This window comes from Procambarus clarkii, chromosome 16, assembly GCF_040958095.1.
Source record: "Procambarus clarkii isolate CNS0578487 chromosome 16, FALCON_Pclarkii_2.0, whole genome shotgun sequence".
Taxonomy (NCBI): Eukaryota; Metazoa; Arthropoda; class Malacostraca; order Decapoda; family Cambaridae; genus Procambarus; species Procambarus clarkii.
The window spans coordinates 19,685,216-19,686,586 of NC_091165.1; the positions used below are offsets into that span (position 1 = coordinate 19,685,216).

The 1,371-nt window shown below is 46.8% G+C and overlaps 1 non-coding gene across 1 annotated transcript; it reads left to right on the forward strand.

Annotated features, from left to right (window-relative positions):
- Positions 1-498: 498 nt before the first annotated feature.
- On the forward strand, positions 499-569 carry TRNAT-CGU (transfer RNA threonine (anticodon CGU)). Its single transcript has one exon. It is a non-coding gene; the product is annotated as a tRNA-Thr (tRNA).
- The last annotated feature ends 802 nt before the right edge of the window (positions 570-1,371 follow it).

A 1,371-nucleotide genomic window follows, 5' to 3' on the forward strand; every position in this document is an offset into this window, starting at 1 on the left:
CAAAATGCCTCGTCCACCAGCTTAATTTGCATGTTTCTCTCGTGGAATAATCCCCTATTAGGTCAGCTTAGGTCAGATTAGATTTGATTAGGTCGCGTTAATTAGGGTAAATATATTACAAATGAAAGAGTGAAGAGGGTAAACAAAATATAGTGGAATCCAATCCAATCTGTAAGTGATCTGATTCCATCAATGGACTCTAGCTTGAGGTATATGTACTCTCCACCTCGGCCCTTTCATAACATCACAGGCTCGGTGACACATCATGATGTTCCACCACCAAAGAACACATTCTCCTCAAACATCTCTCTATATACCACCTGCGGGCCATTCATGCCCGTGCCACCTCTTGCGGTGGCTTAATCTTCATCAATCGATCATCCCTTACATAAGACAGCTGGCCACAGGCTCAAGGAACGACACACACACACACACACACACACACACACACACACACACACACACACACACACACACACACACACACACACACAGGGGGCCTCGTAGCCTGGTGGATAGGGCGCAGGACTCGTAATTCTGTGGCGCGGGTTCGATTCCCGCATGAGGCGGAAACAAATGGGCAAAGTTTCTTTCACCCTGAATGCCCCTGTTACCTAGCAGTAAATAGGTACCTGGGAGTTAGTCAGCTGTCACGGGCTGCTTCCTGGGGTGTGTGTGTGTGTGTGGTGTGAAAAAAAAATAGTAGTTAGTAAACAGTTGATTGACAGTTGAGAGGCGGCCGAAAGAGCAAAGCTCAACCCCCTCAAGCACAACTAGGTGAATACAACTAGGTGAATACACACACACACACACTCACACTCAGACCAGTGTCCCTAACCTGCATACCATGCAAGCTGATGGAGAAGATTGTGCGAAGAAAGCTAGTGGAGCACCTGGAGCGAAAGAACTTTGTAACACAGCATCAACATGGATTCAGGGATGGCAGGTCCTGCCTCACAGGGTTACTTGAATTCTACGACCAGGCAACAAAAATAAGGCAAGAAAGAGAAGGGTGGGCAGACTGCATATTTTTGGATTGTCAGAAAGCCTTTGACACAGTGCCACACAAGAGGCTAGTGAAAAAACTGGAGATGCAGGCTGGAGTGAAAGGGAAGGTACTCCGTTGGATACAGGAGTACCTAAGTAACAGGAGACAACGAGTCAGTGTGAGGGGTGAGGTCTCAGATTGGCGAGACGTTACGAGTGGAGTACCGCAGGGGTCAGTCCTTGGACCTATACTGTTTCTGATATATGTAAATGATCTTCCAGAGGGTATAGAATCGTTTCTCTTAATGTTTGCCGATGATGCAAAAATTATGAGGAGGATTGAAACTGAGGACGATAGTAGGAGGCTACAAGATGACCTAGACA